The 19,073-nt window shown below is 40.8% G+C and overlaps 2 long non-coding RNA genes across 3 annotated transcripts in view; one reads left to right on the top strand and one right to left on the bottom strand.

Annotated features, from left to right (window-relative positions):
- Window positions 1-19,073, top strand: part of LOC138921999 (uncharacterized) — a 183,889-nt gene that overhangs the window by 74,842 nt on the left and 89,974 nt on the right. The window lies entirely within an intron of this gene.
- LOC138922000 (uncharacterized) lies at window positions 14,521-16,651 on the bottom strand. Its single transcript, XR_011435091.1, has 2 exons — window positions 16,512-16,651; window positions 14,521-14,612 (listed from the first exon to the last, which is right to left on the bottom strand). It is a non-coding gene; the product is annotated as an uncharacterized lncRNA (long non-coding RNA).

Consider the following 19,073-nt stretch of genomic DNA (forward strand, 5'->3'; position numbering starts at 1 on the left):
CTGGTATTTTTTAAGCTGTTATTTTTGATGCCTTTGCTTACTGAGCCTTCCCAAACCTGAGATACTAAAGAGTGTAGAAAGAACAATTTCCACCCATTTCTCTTGCTTTTTTGAGTTGATAACAATGGTTCAAAACATATTTCAAGTTCCAGACAAACAGTATTTACTGAGAAATTAAGTGCAGAGTTATTTCCATGCTGGATTTTTTTTGGAATTCAATTTTATGCATTCATGCAAGGGTGACTTTTGAGCACCTGTTTGCCAGTCCTTGTGTTAGGCATTGGGATTAGAGTTGAGAATGAGACCAACATGGTCTCTGCCCTTCATAATGCCTCTAGTCTAGACTCGAGACAAATTAAAGCCCGGGCCTCTGTTCAGGCAATCTCTGTGGGCATGTGCCGTGTACTGAGATACAAACATGAGTAAAGACTCCTCCTAGCCTTTCAGGAGCTTCCCCTGTAGGGTAAACAGACCAAGACCCAGAAAGAGATGATTTCATTACATTAGGGTAAAGTCTAAATACAAAAAAGATATGGATAGAATTTTCAGCCAAGGCTCCTAAAGGAGGTGACACTCAAGATTGATAGGTAAAAAAAAGAAAGGAAAGGGTATAATAGAAGGAAAGTCATAAACAAAGTCTTTGAGGAAAGAAACAGCATGGTGTATAGGGAGAACTACAAAAATCCAGTATAACCATTAAAATGGAGCATGGGGTTCCTGGAGATGGTACTGAAGAGCAGGAAAAGCAAGGCCCTGGAAGTTCTTGTATGCCAGGCTTAGGCTTTTGCTTGTAGCCAATGAAGGGTTTTAACTACTGGAGTGACCAGGTTCCAGGTTAGCTTGGTGGATAAATCATTCTGGTCATACCATAGAGGACAGATTTAAGAAGGCTGTGCTGGTTATCTTCTGTGTACTCCCCTAGATTCACTTTCTGCTCTTTCTCTGTGCCCAAAAGGCTTTCACAGACTGCATCACCTGGGTTCTCAGAGTTCCAGTTATCTATAATTGCATAACAAACCACCCCAAACCTAGTGACATAAAGCATCACAATCATTTTTTATTATTTCTTACATATCTGGGGGTTGACTGGGCTCAGCTGGGCAGCTGTCAGTTGGGGGTCTCTCATGTGGTTTTAGTCAGACAGCTGACTGGTGCTGAAGTCATCTTGAAGGCTTCCTCACTCACTTGTCTGGTGGTTGTGCTGGCTGCCAGCTGAGGCTTCTGCAGGGGCTTTTGCCAGAATACAACCTATACGTGGGCTCTCTAGGTAGCTTGGGCTTCCTCACAGCATGGCTGTGTTCCAAGGGCAAGCATCCCAAGAGAGAGAGGCAGGCAGAAGCTGTATTGCTTTATGGCCTAGTTTGAGAAATTATGTAGCATTACTTCCGTCACATTCTATTTGTTAGAGGTGAGTCCTTAAGGCCAGCCCATATTTAAGTGGAGGAGAATTAGACTCCACCCCTTCATGAGAAACATTAAAAGAATTCGAAGACATTTAAAACCACTATATCCTCTAACTTCTGCTTGAATTTGGACAATGCATGTGTGGGAAGGGTGGGTGGGAAGAAGCGGACATCAGCAGATCAGAGTGTGGCTAGAGAGAGAGTTTGCGGGGGTATTTATCTGTCCACCCCTCACTCCCTCCCTGCCTGGTTGTGGATCCTTCATGACTGTGGTTCTCTACTCGCAGCCACAGCTCCTGTCTGCTGGCCCCTCTTCCACTGCTCTAGTTCTCACTGGGTTCTGGTCACATTGCTGTTTCCCCTTGCCTCTTCACATGTAGGGATGGTAATAGCTTCTCCCTGTTGCTGTTCCCTGGGTGTCTCACCCTCCTCAGTTGGTTCCTTTAACTCTGCCAAAATGTCTCTGAATGAACCATTAGTTCAACTCTTTAAATGTAGACACTTTGAATGAACCATATTTTTTATTGCCATGAAGCTGACTAAATCAAGGGGCCAAATTGGAGGTAGAGAGACTAGTTGGAAGGACGTTATAGTACTACAAGTGAGAAATGATAAAGGCCTGAGAGTAGTAGATGGACTCCAGATAGATTATTAAGTAAATTTTGCAAAACTTTGTGCTGGATCATAGATTATGGGAACTAGGTACTGTCAATGGCAAGAGGAGCAGATAGAAGATTAGGACAGATCAGGCAGTTACCAATGTTCAATGTTTTGGAGGTCACAAGGCAGAGCTGATGACTTCCGGAGCCAGAGATGCCCACATGAGCACTGATCCTAAGCCAGAAGTTGTTTGGCTCAGTCTTGTCTTCTTGTTAGAGTTGCAAGAATTAAATGAACACAAAAGTGCTCTGAATATTGTAAAGCACTATACATGTGTGAAATCCAATGGTAATTAGTATTATACTTATGATAATTATTATAATTCTTTCTGAGTATTCATATATCAAGATTAATAAGGGAATTTGAACTCAATTGAAGAAGTGATAGAAATGGTATTTCTCCATGACTCTTCTGGTTAAACTGGAGAGATTCTATAATTTAAAATCCCCTCTTTCCCACAAATGCTCATTCTTGTGTCTCTGTCTACTCATTGTTCTTTTTCTTTAAGGAAGGGAACAATAACACAGATGATCCTCAACAATCGTGTTAGTCTCCTTGCAATTTCTAACTCTCATTCTAGGGGGTGGATGCTGCCTCTGAGTAATTGTGAGTAAGCAATTTGACAGCGTATTTAGGAGGACCTACAGGTTGGTCCAAGGTGAACAATCAAGCAGATAATGCAGAGATCCAGTTAATATTCCCAATCCTTATATTTATAATTGTGATAAAATACACATAATATAAAATTTACCATCTCAACTATTTTTAAATGTACAGTTCATTAAGTACATTCACGCTGTTGTGCAACAGATCTCCAGAACTTTTTCATCTTCCCAAACTGAAACTCTGTACCCATTGAACACTAACTCCCCACTTTCCCCTACCCCCAGTCCCTGGCAAGTCACCATTCCACTTTCTGTCTACAAATTTGACTACTCTAAGTATCTCATATAAGTGAAATCATACAGTATTTGTCCTTTTGTGACTGGCTTCACTTAGCATATTGTCCTCAAGCTTCATCCGTGTTGCAGCGTGTGTCAGGATTTTCTTCCTTTTTAAGGCTGAATAATATTCCCTTGTATGTCTATATCACATTTTGTTTCTCTGTTCATTCTCAATGGACATTTGAGTTGCTTCTGCCTTCTGGTTATTGTAAATAATGCTGCTCTCCGCACTTTTATAGGGTCTTTATCCCAAATTTTGTGTGTGACGTATTTTTGGTATGTGTTCAGGTGTGGGGTCTCTGAAATCTTTGAGGGTCTATATACCAAGGTATGACTCGGAGGTATTTGGACTCTTTTTCACTATATGAGGTTTTAAAATGCTTTGATGGTCTATGTTCCAAGGTTTGAGTCTGAGGTAATTAGGTTCTGTAATCAGTGTCTGTGGTCACTGAGATCCTTCAGAGTCGGTGCTCCATGGTTTAGGTCTGATTTATTTGGGAGGTCTGGGTTTAGGGTCTGAAGTCTTAGAACTTTTAGAGCATCTGTCCAAATTTGGTTCTGAGGTATTTGGTGTTGGAAATCAGAGTGTGAGATCCTTGAACTCTCTGAGTATCTGTGCTCCAAAGTTTGAATCTGAGATATGTGGGGTTTGTGTTCAGGGTGTGCGGTCTCTGAAAACTTTGATGGTCTGTGTTTTAAGATATCAGTCTGAGGTGTTTGGAAATTTGTGTTTAGGGCCTCCTGTCTCCAAACTCTTGAGGCTCTGTCCCATCGTAGTGTTCGGGTATTTGAGTGTCTGTGTTCATGGTGTGAAGTCTCTGAATATTTGAGAGTTTGTTTTACAAGGTTTGAGGCTGAGGTATTTGTGCTTCTCTGTTTAAGGTGTGAGGTCTCTGAAATTTTAGATGGTCTGTTTTCTGAGTGTGGATCTGAGGATTTGGGGGTCTGCTTTCAGGGAGGGAGCTTTCCAAACTCTTGGAGGCTTTCATCCAAGGTTTGAATCTGATATATTTGAGATTTCTGTTCTAGGTGTGAAGTTCCTGAACTGTATGAGGCTTCATGTCGCAAGGTTTTAGTCTGAGGTATCTGGTGGCAGGGAGGTTTATAGTCAGGGTGTGAAGTCTCTGGATTCTTTGAGGCTCTCTCCTAAGGTTTGAATCTGAGGTATTTGGGGGTCTTTTTCAGGGTCTAATGTTTCAAACTACTTTGATGGTGTATGTTCTAAGGTTTAACTCTGAGGTATTTAGATGTCTGTGTTCAGGGTGTGAGGTCCCTAAATTCTTTGAGGATGTGTGTCCCACGGTTGGAGTCTTAGTTAACTAGGGGTCTTAGTTCATGGTGTGTGGTAAGTGAACTCTTTGAGGTTTTGTCCCATGGTTTGAATCTGAAGTATTATGGACTTCAAGTTCAGGATGTGAGTTTGTTGAAGTATTTCAGAGTCTGTTTTCTAAGTTTTGAGTCTGAGGTGTTTGGGTCTGCATTCAGCATTTGAATCCTCTGAACTCTTTGAGGGTCTGTGCTGCATGGTTTGAGTCAGAGGTATTTGGGAACAGTGTCCAAGTTGTGAGGTCTCTGTACTCTTCCAGGGTCCATCTTATGGTTTGAGCCTGAGATATTTCAGGGTCAGTATTCAGGGTTAGAGTTCTCTGAACTTTTTGAAGGTATGTATATCAAGTTTTGAGGCTTATGTATTTGGTGATATCTGGTCAGGTTATGAGGTCTGTTTTAACATAGGTTTTGTTATTATTTAGGCCAACAGATCAGGAAATGACTGCCATTGAAAACACAGTTTGTTATACTCACAGATTCCAAGAGAAGGGGGCATGCCGTACCATGGGGTGCCACATGGCGAAGCACCAGGGTCAGTCACGAAGCAGAGGGAGCTAGGGAAATTGTGGATAAGAGTCTTTACTGTGGTTTCCACAGGAAGGAATGGGCTAAGCAGGGTAAGCAGGCTTAGGATGGGCTAATTTGAATAATTTCAGTGGGCTCTGGTATAGGAGTTGTCCCTAGCTGTCTGGTACCTGGCTCTTGGTGATTAGGGCACAGAAATAGTGGTCTGGAGTGTGAGAGCCTGATAGAGGAGGTATTTAGGGTGAGGGCTCTGGATTGGTTAGTTTATATTTGAAAAGCACTCTCTCAGGCAAGTTGTTTACTATTTCTAGGACTTGACTAACTCTGGGAGGGTCAGTCCTTCCAGGGTCAGCCAGGCCCTAGATGTCAAAGCATCAGAATACAGAAAATAAAAGAAAGGGTGAATGCAAGTTCTCTGAAATCATTGACAGAGTGTGTCTCAACATTTGAGTCTGAAAGTATTTGGAGTTTTGTTACTGGGTGAGGTCTTTGAGTGCATTGATGGTCTGTGTCCTGTGGTTTTAGTCTGAGGCGTTTGCAGTCTGTGTTCAGGGTTTGAGATATCTGATCTCCTTGAGGATCTGTGACCCAAAGTTTGGATGTAGGGGTTTTGTTTTGGGGGGGGGGGGTCTTTGTTCAGGATGTGAGGACTCAACTCTTTGAGGGTCTGTGTCCCAAGTATTGAGTCTGAAGTATCTGGAAGTCCATGTTCTTGGTGTGAGGTCTACGAACTTTTTATTGTCTACAATATTTCAGCTTCTTCATTGAGTGTGTAAAGTTTCTAAACTCTTTGAGTGTGTTTATCCTCAAGATTCAGTGTGACGTATTTGGGGTCTGAGTTTAGGGTTTGTGCTTCCTAAATGCTTTGGTGATCTTTGTTCCAGGGTTTGAGTTTGAGGTACCTGGGGATCTGTGTCCAGGGCATTAGGTCTCTGAACTCATTGAGGGTTTGTGTTCCAAGTTTTGAATCTGAAGTATTTCTAGGGTCTTTATTCAAGATATGAGGTCTCTGAAATCTTTGAGAATCTGTTTTTCCAAGTTTATGTCTGAGGTAATTTGGAGTCTGTGTTCCGTGTATGAGGTCTCTGAAGTCTTTCAGGATCTGTTCCAAGGTTCAGCCTGAGGTACAGTATTTTGGTGTCTGTGTTCAGGGTGTGAGGTCTCTAAACTCTGAGAGTCTGTGTACCAAAATTTGAGACTTAATTGTCCATGTTACTCCGGTCAGGGTATGAGTCCTGAACTCCTCAAAGGTCTGCTCTTCAAGATTTGAGTCTGAGGCGTCTGAGAGGTCTGTGGTCAAGGTGTGAGGTTCCTGAAAATCTTCGAGGTTCTGTCTTTGAAGGTTTATATCTCAGGTTTTTGTGATGTGTTCAAGGTGAGAGGTCCCTGAACTTTTGAGGTCTATGTACCAAGTGTTAAGTCTTAAGTATTTAGTGTGCTCTGGTTAGGGTGTGAGTTCTCTGATTTCATTGGAATTCTATGCCCCAAGGATTGAGTTTGAGGCAATTGGGGGTCCATGATCAGGGTATGAAATCTCTAAAGTTTTAGAGGGTCTCTTCCCCAAGGGTTGAGTCTGAGGTATTTGGTGAGTCCGTATTCAGGATATGAGATCTCTGAAGTCTCTAAGGAGTCTGTGCTTCAATGTTTGAGTATGAGGTGTTTGGGTGTTCGTCTTCAAGGGGTGAGTTCTCTGACCTTGTAGACGTTCTATGTCCTAAGTTTTGTTTGAATTATTTGGAGTCTAAGTTCAGAATGTGAGGTCTTTGAACTTTTTCATTGTCTTTTTTTCAATTTTTAATCTGAGACTTTGGGATTTGTGTTCAAGATGTGAGGCCTTTGAACTCTTTGAGGGTATGTATTCTAAAGATTGTGTCTGAGGTATTTGGGGTTCAGGGGTTCAGACATTTCTTTCTTTTTTTTTTTCAAACATCTTTATATTCTACCTCTTTTTTTTTTTAGGAAGATTAGCCCTGAGCTAACATCTGCTGCCAATTCTCCTCTTTTTGCTGAGGAAGACTGGCCCTGAGGTAACATCCGTGCCCATCTTCCTCTACTTTATATGTAGGACGCCTACCACAGCATGGCCTGTCAAGTGGTGCCATGTCCGCACCTGGGATCCGAACTGGCAAACCCCGGGCCGCCAAAGCAGAACGTGTGCACTTAACCACTGCACCACCAGGCCAGCCCTGGGTGTGACATTTCTAAACCCTTTGATAGTCTGTGTTCCAAGGTTTAAGTCTGAGTTATTCAGGGGGTGGTTTTCAAGCCATGATGTCTCTGCACTCTATATGTTCTATTTCCCAATATTTTACTCAGAGATATTTAGGTATCTGTGTTCAGGGCATGGTCTGTGAATTCTCTGAGGGTCTATGTCCTCAGGTTTGAGTCTCAGGTAGATTTGGGTCTGTCTTCTTGGCATGAGGTCTCTGACCTCTTTAAGTATCTGCCCCAAGGTTTGAATCTGATGTGTTTGGAATTCTGTTTTTAGGGTATGATGTCTCTGAATTGTTTCATGATCTGTCCTAATGTTTAAGTTGAGGTATTTGGGCATCTATGTTCAAGATGTGAGGACTCTGAACTCTTTGAGGGCTTGTGTCTAGTAAAGGTCTGTCAAATGAGAATGAATCTAAAAAGGACCCAATCCTCACCTGAAGGTTGTCCTATCTATCTCACATATATTTCTCTGTTGAATTATGAAAAGCACCCACCTAAAATGGGAGAGCACACCCATTGGAGCAGCACAGAGCCACTCTGAAGCCCCAAATGCCACCCCACGGTGCAGTCTTTGGGTTCAATCCATGTGACAGGCTTCTCTGAGAACTTAAACCACCACTTAACACTGGAGCCTCTGGCATCTTGGAGAGGTTAACTTGGGGGTGGGTCTCAGATGACTAAGGAGCCATCTGAGCTCTGCTCGTTAGCAGATTGTGTGCTAATGATTTCTGGGGGCACAGCCCAAACTGAACCAAGAGAAAAATCAACACACTTAACACCTTAGCTAAAGCCAAAGCTAATATTACATGGAAATGTCCAAATGAATGCAGAGTCTAGTCCTGACAGCCCCAGTACTTGGCATCCAGCGGGTGTTCAATACATACAGGATAAATGAGTGAATCTGAGGGGCAGCAGAGTGTGGGACAAGAGCTCTTATTTGCCAGTAAAGGGCTCCGAGTGTACAGTCTAGCTCTGCCTCTTATATGTTATGTGACACTGTGTAGGTTAATTCATGCCTCTGAGCCTCAATGACATTTTTACCTGTAAAAAAGGCATCATCATACCTATCAGACAGGTTTATTGAGAGGTGTGAGGATGACTTATTTACACAAATGGAGGCCCTAGTGACAGTGCCTGGGCCAGAGCAAGGCAGTGCTGAAGGTCATTGTTAAGAAGAAATTATCACAACGCATGCTGCTAGGCACTGCTGTGCCCTTGGAGGCCATGAATGCATGGTGCTCACTCAACCAATGGTTTGCACTCCTCACTTCTGCACTTCTGAGGGCTGGCATTCATCTCCTGGAGCACCACACCAAACTTGAGCACATAATAACCACTCTCTTCCAAGATCAGCTATCATCATTTCTGCAGTAACTCCAACAGTCACAACACTGCACATATATTGTTTCTAATTCTTACAATAGTAAAACAAGGTAGGGATATGAGGTGCACTTAGAGATTTGGAAAGTGAGCTCAGAGAGGCTAATAAGTAACTGTCTTCAAGTTACATAGCCTGTAAAGGGCAGCAATAGGGGGAAGGGCTGCATCAAAACTCTTGCATGTCCATAGTAGATGCCCTCTCAGAAGGGACCACAAAACAGGACCCAGGAGTAAGTTTATATTTTTCAGCTAGTGTGTGGAGCCCCATTTTCAGAGCTACCCAAGATTGGATGAATTGAGACCAGTGAGAAACAATGCAGTGTCAAGAGACTGGAGTACGCTTATATTTCTTTTTCTGCTTTCAAGATTTTCTCTTTGGCTTTGGTTGTCAGTGTTTTTATTATGACATGCCTTGGTGTGGATTTCTTCATATTTATCCTACTTGTAGTTTGCTGAGCTTTATGGGTGTGTAGATTAATGGTTTGCATCATGTTTAGGAAATTTTCAGTAGTTATTTCTTCAAATAGTTTTTCTGTTCATTTCTCCCTCTCCTCTCCTTCTGGTACTCCCACTATTTTCATGTGGGTGCATGTTATTTTGTCCCATGAGTCTCTGAGGCTCTGCTCATTTTTCTTCATTCTTTTATTTTTTCTATTTTTCAGATTGTATAATCTTGAATGATCTATCTTCAAGTTCACTAATTCTTTTTTTCTGCCAGCTCAAATCTACTGTTGAGCCCCTCTGGTGATTTTCTTTTTCATTTCAGTTGTAATTTTCAACTCCAGAATTTCCATTTGGTTCTTTTTTCATAACTTCTATCTCTTTATTTATGTTCTTTATTTGATGAATCATTGTCATGAAACTTTCCTTTAATTGTTTACACATGGTTTCCTTTAATTCTTTGAACATATTTATAATAGCTGCTTTGAGGTCTTTGTCTTCTAAGTCCCACATCTGGGTTCCCTTAAGGTGGTTTCTGCTGCCTGTTTTTTTTTAACTGTACAAGAATCACACTCTCTTGTTTTGTTGCATGGCTCATAACTCTCTGTTGAACACTAGGCATTTTAGATAATATATTGTAGCAACTCTTGATTCTAATTTGCTTCACACTCCCTCTGAGGCTTCTTGATGTTGCTGTTTTTTTGTTAGTTTATTTGTTTAATGTCTTGCCTAGACTAATTCTATGAAGTATATTTTCCTTGCAGTATGCAGTCTCTGATGTCACTGCTCAGATTTTTTTCCTCCTTGTTTTTATTTTTAAGCCTAGTTTCCTAGAATATATTCTAGGTCAGCATAGCTTAATATTCAATCATGATTATTTAGAGGTTGTGCTTATGCTTCTTTAGCCAGTGATGGGGATCAGGACACACTATCCCAAAATATGGCACCTTGGCATACTGAATATTTTAAACTGAAAGACTGAGAAAATAGTAGAAACAGGAAGGTCACTCTGACCTTCACTTCACCCTTCTCCCCTGAAGCAGGTTATAAAACTCTCATGTGAGAGGTGCCCTCCCTATACCTGAGGAAAGGAGCATCCTTATCTTGAGGACAAGGGGACACCAAGAAGAATCCTAACAAACCGGCCTTGCTAAGTTTCCTTCAGTTTACTATACTTACCTCATACTCCTTGACCTCTCATGTTCCTCCACAACTGTCGACTTTTCATCAAACTTAGCATAAAAATACTCAGGTCTGTTTCTTTGGGTCTTCATTTCCTTATAAAGGCTCCTAAGTCACATAAAACTTACATTAAATAAATGTGTATGCTTTTCTCCTGTTAATCTGTCTTTGTCAGTTTAATTCTCAAACCCAGACAGGGACCCTAAGAGGGTTGAGGAAAACTTTCCTCCCCTAAACCAGTGTAGGGGAGGAAGACATTTCCTCTACCCACTCTGAGTCCTTCTGGCCAGATTACAAATTAAATTGACATGAGACAGAATAACAGGAGAAAATTAAACAAAGCTTTGTAACATGTATACGTGGGAGAGACTCAGGAAAACTGAGTAACTCACCAAAATGGTGGAAGCTTTCACCTTAAATACCATCCTCAGCTAAAGACAAAGGAGGATTTTGGGGGTTGAGGGAGCCAGTTATGGGAGATTACCAGAAAAGCACAGTAAACAAGAGTAAGGTTATCATGCAGATTTAGGTCCTTCCCTTCTGCATTGCTGAGAGTTTTTAGAGATAAGGTCATCCCCCCTTCTTCCTGGTACAGAGATGGAAATACCTTTACTGATGGAGATTTCCTTTACAAATGTAAATGTCTCTTAACAAAGGGTAACATCTACTTTTCAGAGTGTCTTTCATGTCTGAAGTTTTTTTGAGGAAGATTAGCCCTGAGCTAAGACCTGTGCCCATCTTCCTCTATTTTATATGTGGGATGCCTACCACAGCATGGCTTAGAAAGTGGTGCATAGGTCCACACCCTGGATCCGAACTGGCATACCCCAGGCCGCCAAAGCAGACCATGCAAACTTAATCGCTGTGCCATGGGGCCAGCCCCTCATGTCTGCGGTTTTTAAAAGTAACCAGCTCCAAATAATCCTCATGCCAAAGAGATATACTTTGGGGTGGCCAATTCCAATCCCCCACAGTCCTGCCTTTGAAACTTTTAAGTTTCACAGTCCTTTGAAACTTTAGGAAGTTTCATAGTCCAGAAGCTGGGTGGTAGATTGTTTCATCTCACTGAACATATTTCTTAGTCCTGATAATAGATCAGTCCAGTTAAATTCATTTTAAAAGGCAGTGATGCAGGTGGCTCCCAAAGTTAGGCCTATATTGTGGAAGCAAGCAATCAGGTATCTAATAAGAAGTATTTATATGGAAATAAAAAAAAAAAACAAGGTTAATGGTTGGAGCAAATTATAAACCAGTTCCTGAGCCCAGGGAACAGCCAGTCAAGATCTCTAGATGTCAGGGTTGAAGCATCTTTTGCAGCTTGAGATTTCTGTGATGATGTCATTGGGTGTATCTTTCTGAGTGGCTTACAGCTTACACAAGCAACAGACATGAATCTCTTTTAAGTTTATATCAAGTTGTTCAGTTTCAGTTTGCAAAGCTTCAGGAAAAAGGGCAGGTTCAGTTCTCAATGATTCCAAATGAAAATGAGGGAAACAATTGAAAACATTAGTTTGGAGATTCGTAGCCAGATATTTAAGGGGACTAGAAGAATTCAGGATCCAGTCCAGTTCACAGATAGAAAATAAAACCCTCAAGGACAGTTATCAGAACTAGAACCTAAAATCCATGAATGTGTACTGTAGTTTTTATTGAAACATAACTTTTCTCTCTAAATCACCCTCATTTTTACCAAAGATAGCCAAATTAAGACTAACTGGTTTGCAAAGTAAGTTTAGTTTCAATAAACTTGGCCAAATTATTTACATAAGTACAGCAAGAATAGCCATTGGTCATATAGGCGCTTTTAAATCTGCTTTGCTAGAACTTCTTATAAGGAATCTCAGATTGAACTTTAAAGGCCTCTCAAGGCCAGGAAAGGAAGCCAAGGATTTGTCATCAGGCCTTGCCTGCACTACTTATATTTGGATGAATTCCTCTTTTCTCTTGAGTTTCCCAAAATATTTCAAGGTTCCAGGCATCTGCCAGATAAGTGAGCTTCCTTACTTACTAGGTAAGATTGCTGGAATCTCTGTAGACAAGGTATTAGGCCAATAGTTCCAAGGGGCTTTATTCCAGAAAGTCAACCTTATTCCTCGAAGGCTGTATTGTCATATCTGAGTCTGTACCTGTTTCTCTCAAATGTGACATTCCAGTCAAAGCCTTGGTAAGATAACCAATGTTTCCAATTGTGTCCTGTTATAAGGAGAATAGATTCTTATTGAACTTATGCAAATAACTATTTTGCCATGAAATAACCATACTCACTCACTCAGTAAGTTTCCAAATTCTGGAGGGATCGGATAGGGAGAAAAAGATAAATGTTTCAATTTTGTTTACAAAAACATAATTTACCAAATTGCTATAAGTCATAGTTAGAATAAGAGGAAACGTTTTCCTTAAATCCTAAAACAAATCAAAACATTTAAAAAATCAGCCATATTTTAAACAAAAAATCCTAAAATTATAATCATCCTCATCAGTTCATTCAGTCCTGTGTAATCGATTTTTTGAATCTTAACCATCTGTTAGCAGTTTTATGGGGTCATCAGTTTCTCCATTAGAATTCCATAATTTTTTAACTAGTTCAGTTTTATAATCTAAAAGTTTATCAGAAATGTGCATTCCAGAGTAAATGTCAGAGTCCTTTCCGTGAATCTCTCTGAAGATGAAACACATTTGCAAAAGATTCAGAGTAAAACAATAATTGTCTGCAAAGGACAAAAGACTCAAAAGGGCAACTGACAAACCTGGCTACTTCTGTGACATACATTTCAAGATAATAACTAGAATTATGGCTGACAACCAGGACAGATCAGAATGTTAGGAATGTTATATAATTTTTAAACACCTATATCAACAGCATTCACCCACATAATGCATACATCAGTTTATCGCCACTCATCTTACAGTGCTTCCCATGTCATTTAACATACCAAATAAGCCTAATTAGTGTAGTATTTTCCTCCTTATAGGAAGAGAAAATCTCTTTGAGAAGTCTCAGGGGCCCTCTGAAAATCCTCAGAGAAATTCTCTTCCTTCTTCCAAGTCAAAACAAAGCCTTTATTCAGGACTTGAACTTTTTTTTGGAGGGGGGCGCTTGTCAAAAGTATCAAAAGGTTTTAAAACATTTGGTCAAATACGAAACAAGGCTCACTCTATTCAATCAAAGTGACAACAGAAACAGTCAAGGGGAAACAGTTAAAACAGTCAAAAAATCTTAATAGAGAGACCTCAGTCTTTCTGAACATAGGAAATTATTTTAGTGAAACAGATTTTCTTTTAGGTAGACTTAGAGCAGGCCAAAAGCTCAAGAAAATTATCCTTTGAGAGAAAACCAAATTTTAATTTTTGCACCAGCTTATTTTTAACATTAAAACTAATTTACTTAATTGGATTTACTTTAATCTTAGTTAACTTGACCAGCATAAAACTCCTTTCAGAATTTCTCCTTCACAAACTTTCTATAACTTTCTTTTTACATTCAGAGTTTGTCCCATGCTTTTCTTCTTCCCTTTTAGTGCTTTAGGACAAATTTATCTTTCCTAACCCAACAAACGAAAATACTTCCATTTTTTTACCTTCTTTACTGAAAACATACATTTTACTTTCCTTGAATACAAAGATGTTTGTCTTATTTTTAGTAACTGTAATGACATATATTAATTAGAATTTTAACTCTCACAGACCCTAACAAAAACTAAAAGGGTAAGCAACTACGAACTGTCTTTTATATCAGTATTCTAAACACTTTTCATAATTTCTAGGAAACATGCTACTTCAAGTAATAAATCACAAGGCGTGTTTACTAATAGACCCAAACACTTTTAGCCTCTCTGCAACAAGAAGCCAAAAGTAGATGAACTTGCATTTAATAATTAGTCTAATATCTCATCTTATTTGGAAATGATCTAGATACTCAGTGAGTTTTATCATTTAAATTAACCTAGCAAAAGTTCAAAGTTTCAAGTTACCAAAGAGATTTTGGAAGTTATTTTAGATACACGTCATAACATAATTTTTGTTAAAAGTTCACCTAACACTCTTATCTTTTCCACATCTGTTTAGTTTACCTGTTTCCAATAATTATTTAGATTGCCCATAAAGACTTTGAGACATCAGACAAAATCAGCTATCATTTTAAGTTATCATGCTGATAACTTTGTAACGAGGAAAACATGAGGTGTTTTTTTAAACTAGTGAACCCAGGCTGCATGTCTGCATTGTATCCAATGCTGATAATTCTGAGAACATGTCTATTTTAATCAAACCAACAAACTAAAACAAGCTTTCATTTACCGAAGATTATTTCATATCATCTTAACTTGAGAGACACGTAAGCACTTACTAACGGTCAATTAAACCGAGCTCTTGATTTTGGCCATACCGTCCAGGGATAAAATATCACACATGGACACACATAAACACACAGGTAGACACAGACGGAGATGTTAAATTTTTGTTATGAATTAGGTGCAATACAAAACTCACCAGTTTCTGAGAAACATTTGCATTTCAAAAGAATGGCTCTCAGGTCCTAGAGAAAATGAGAGCAGAAAATTTACATCATAAAGGCACAGAGAAACCAGCCAGGTTTTCTTCAAGATGGAGTTTCTGGGGCATATTTGCCTTATCTGTTTCTAATGTCTCAATCTTTTGTCTCTATATCTAGGAGCATTTTGGGAGGAACAAGGTAGGCCCTGGGGTTGGCAAAAAGACAGGTGAACCTTAAACTGCCCTCTAGAACCATCCCTCTGGCCTTGCAGGGATTTGCAAGACAAAGATGGTTGCTTCCAATTCCCCAAAGAACTGGATTACAGCCTGAACATGAAGAAAGAGGCTGACTCACCCCCTCCAGCTACACCTTTCTAATTGCTTCTTTATATCAGGGAAATTTTTAACTTGAGGTGAATCAAATATTTGTATGTTCTAAAATCTTTCAGGACAATATATCACACCTTTAAATGTCTTACAGTCAGGCAGGGGAAACATTCCCCAGTGAGACAATGTCTATCCACACAATACAATCAAGCAAAAAGAGATACAATCACTTTACATAAAACCTGTAAATATATCAATTTTCTACAAAATTACATCTGAATTCCATCAACTCTTATACCTCTTATTATAGTTTTCATTAGGACTTTATCAATAGGTCTTGGTCTTATAATTTCGGATAGGGGAAACGTTCTCAGTCGGACATTTTAAAACATACTCAGGCAAAGTTGATATAACCTCTTTATAAAAAAATCAGCTCAACCATTCCAACCTGTATAATCTTATCAACACTTACACTTTTATATTTTCTCAATTCAATTGTAACCTGAGTCAGGCTCTTAAGACTAGTCATTTTTTTTGTGTGTGTATTTCCTTTTTAATTTGGCCTTTTCATAGCTACCAATAAAAATTATGATGGGAGCTCCCACAAATTTTTCTCCAGTTTAGAAGTTTTTCCAATTTAAATGATCCATCGTCTGGGCACATTGATGAGCAGGATCTTAACAGTGACTCATACCAACAAGCTTAACTATGGACACAAGAGGCATCCCCACAAGAGATCCAGAAAGTTCACTCCCAAAAATAGTCTAAGTAAAGGCCTTCATTGCACAGCAAGCAACGAAGGTTGAGACGACAAAGGCCCCTTATGAAAGCAATTGGGACCACTTGTGACAGACTCCCCTGAGAGCCGACACTGCCAGACAAAGAGAATGTGTCCCAGAACCCCAGTCTACTCGACTGGCTGCCAAGATGTGTGCTGGTACATGCATCCTCCAGATGGCGGAGACCGGAAAGGTCATAAAGCCAAGCTCTTAAGACACAGAACAAGACAGAAGAACGAAGCTCATCTAATATGCACATTACCAGCTTTAGCTAAGCCTTGGGTCTCTTGGAGCCAGAATACCACCTAGGAGGGAGGTGCCATGGGGTTGGGGTTTGTGTGTGTTTTACAGAGTACCTCGTCATTGCACGGACATTTTCCTGAAGTTGGCGGGGGAACTGTGTCATCTACCCTGTTCTGTGACTAACTCACCCTTTCACTTGAGAATTCTTGAGGTGGTGAGTGCCCTAATGGCTCTTAACTGCTCGACCCATGCCCACCAAAGTTGCAGCCTTTTTGGCTTCCAATATGCCCTTAGCAACAGCTTCCACCTATGCGCATATTCCCAGACAACAGGCTTATACGGATGCCTGTGCCTTAGGACAAACAACAAAAAAAGACAGAGACAAGGAAAAATACTATCTCTGGGAGGAAAAGGATCTACAACCAATGAGTAATCAATCAAATCCTAGAGTCACTGAGTCCAAGAAGCTAGCCTCACCAAAATTTTCTCCTGCTAATCTAAATTTAGAAACGCAAAAAAACCCCTCACTACTCTCACTTCCATTGGACCCTGCAGGCAGAGATCCAGGAGACTGATGTGGTAAGAATTCTTACCTTTTGCTGGTTCTTGTCAGGGGTCCAGGATCTCTTGGCTGCAGCAGTCCAGGAGTGAGCAGTGTCCAGGCAGTGAAATTTTATCCCGTTTAAGTTGCTAAACTGTAGGAGAGGAAGACATTTCCTCTACCCACTCTAAGTCCTTCTGGCCAGACTACAAATTAAATTGACATGAGACAGAATAACAGGAGAAAATTAAACAAGCTTTATAACATGTATACGTGGGAGAGACTCAGGAAAATTGAGTAACTCACCAAAATGGCAGAAGCTCTTACCTTAAATACCATCCTCAGCTAAAGACAAAGGAGGATGTTGGGGGTGGGAGGAGCCAGTTATGGGAGATTGCCAGAAAAGCACAGTAAACAAGAGTGAGGTTATTATGCAGATTTAAGTCCTTGCCTTCCACATTGATAAGAGTTTCTAGAGATAAGCTCATCCCCCTTCTTCCTGGTACAGAGAGGGAGACATCTTTACTGATGGAGATTTCCTTTACAAATGTAAATGTCTCTTAACAAAGGGTAACTTATACTTTTCAGAGTTTCTCTCAAGTCTGCAGTTTTTAAAAGTAATCAGCCCCAAATCATCCTCATGCCAAAGAAACATATCTTGGGGTGGCCAATTTCAGTCCCCCACACCAGTAAGGGATGAGGCCTTTGTTGATGGATCTGTGAGTGGTATGGGGGACACTTTACATTCTGCCACATTTTCTAGTGGAGACTAGTGGCTCTCATGTGCCCACAGGGGTTGCTCTTTAGTGGGTGCAGCCTGGCACATATGCACAGCTTCCCTGATCCCCAGGGAGATGTATGATCTTAATAGGGTACAATTGAGCTGTCTATTTCCCTGGTTCTCTGTTAAACTTCTAGCTGATTTGCTGTTTTGTCTTTTGGTACTGGTTTCAAAAACCTATTAGCCTTCTCTTAATTGTCTTACAGTAGTAAGATTATTACTGTTTTTGACTACACCTTAAGACATGAGTTCCTCATTCAGGAGAGGAAAGTATTTTCCTTCTATCCTTCTAAGTTCTTGGCTGGGGCCCCTATCACAAAAGACAGATAAACAGGAGAAAAACAAACAAAAGTTTATTCCATGTATACCTCATGTATACATGGGAAGTATCCAGGGAAAAATGAGTCACTCAGAGATGGCTTAGAATTCAGGCCTAAATACCATCAACTAAAGACAAAAGAAAGAAAGGCGTAGGGGAAGCCAGTTATGGGGAGTTGGCCAGGAAAAGTATGGTAAACAAGGATAAGGTTTGTCATGGAAATTTAAGTCAGTGCTTTCTCCACTGATGAGAGTCTGTTGTGACTCAGAGTCATCCTTCCCTTCCTGGTACAGAGAGGGAGACACCCTGACAAATGGAGATTTGCTTTATAAATGGAAATGTCTTTTACAAAAGGGTAACTTCTACTCTGTTTTCAGAGCTTCTCCTGTGTCTGCTGTTTTTCAAAATAATCAGCTCAAAATACATATTCCAAATATACCAAACAGGTGTATTTGGGGGTGGATTTTCTGGTCTCCTATACTCAACACTTTTAAGTAAAATCAGCCCCTCAGCAGAGCTGTGGAGCTGCCAGTCCTCCAATCTTACCTCTCCCCTTGGGTAGAACCTCTGTGCTTCTGCACTAGAGACAGGGCTGGAGACAGGGATGGTGGCCTGCTTCTCCCAGAGTGACACCTCTGTCCTGCAAGTGGGAGCTGAAGGGACTATAGCCCCTGTCTTCTCTGCTTGCCCCTCCCTGCATAAAGCTTCCACCTTATGAGTGGGATCTGGGGCTGGTTGTTGCTCTTAGGACCCCAGCGTTGTCCTGCCTGGTGTACAGCCTCCACCCCATGAGTGGGGCTGGGAGGGGGAAGGGAGCTCTGCTCTTCTCTGTCATGGAATAGAGCTTCTGTAACACAGAGCTTGTGGGTGGGTGGTGGGGATGGATGAGAGATGCCTGTGACCTGCCCCTCCCAGGAAACTGTAGCCCTAAAACTGGGAGCTGTGGGTGAAGGGAGCCCCCATCTTCTCGGCTTGCTTTCCTGGAGTAAGAGCTTCTGTGACATGGAGCTGGGAGTGGGGGGTTGGAGGGGGAGAGAGGAAAGCAGTCGTGCCACAGACTCTCCCTGTTCTTACCAATTTTGTTAGATTTTTTTGAATAAATGTTTCTCATTTTGCTGTATGATCTTAGATCAACTTCCAGAAACATTAAATGGTTGTGTTTTATAATTTTCACCAGTTAAATATTTTTGTCTTTTTTTTTTAACTGGGGTGAGGGTCCACTGAGCTCCTCACACTGTCCAGAAGTCCCACTCCATCTCACTATTCTTGGTGAAAGCACCGTGATCCAAGTAAATTAACAGACAAAATGCAGCAAATATAACAAAGGCCTGCATTTAGCAAGACTTTTTACTATAATTGCATCCATGCCTCAGCTATACCTGCTGACACTGTTCTCTGTCCCATTGGTGACTCATGCTCTCTTTTGTCCTTGGAGGCTTGAGAACCTTTGTTTAAGGCCAGAGCAGCCTAAGACAAGTTGTCCTGAAACTGCCCACATGTGCACTCCTGCCTCT

Source organism: Equus caballus, chromosome X (genome assembly GCF_041296265.1).
Source record: "Equus caballus isolate H_3958 breed thoroughbred chromosome X, TB-T2T, whole genome shotgun sequence".
NCBI classification, from domain to species: Eukaryota; Metazoa; Chordata; class Mammalia; order Perissodactyla; family Equidae; genus Equus; species Equus caballus.